At 39.4% G+C, this 277-nt stretch overlaps 1 protein-coding gene across 1 annotated transcript in view; it reads right to left on the bottom strand.

Annotated features, from left to right (window-relative positions):
* ache (acetylcholinesterase) overlaps positions 1-277 on the bottom strand; it is a gene marked incomplete in the record, with an annotated part of 34,795 nt that overhangs the window by 18,135 nt on the left and 16,383 nt on the right.

Genomic DNA, 277 nt, shown 5'->3' with positions numbered 1-277 from the left:
CACATGACAAATTCATTGTAATGGTTTGCACAGAATCATGCATTTAAACAACAGAATATTTTTAAATGATACAGTTATCTATATCTACAGACTGGGTTGAGCATTATTTATGTCTTAGCCAGTTAAACACATCTGAGGGCCTGTTCAGGATGTCTACACACCCTGGTGCAGGTTATCAGTGGACAGTAGAGTGAATGGAGATGTGTAGGCTGGCTGTGGTTTCCCAGAAAAGACTTATTAAATATTCAACACAACAGCAGTCTGACTGTCAGTCCTG

Source organism: Morone saxatilis, unplaced genomic scaffold (genome assembly GCF_004916995.1).
Source record: "Morone saxatilis isolate NCDOM2014 unplaced genomic scaffold, NCSU_SB_2.0 Contig4, whole genome shotgun sequence".
Classification (NCBI taxonomy): Eukaryota; Metazoa; Chordata; class Actinopteri; family Moronidae; genus Morone; species Morone saxatilis.
This window is presented reverse-complemented; position numbering and strand designations above follow the sequence as displayed.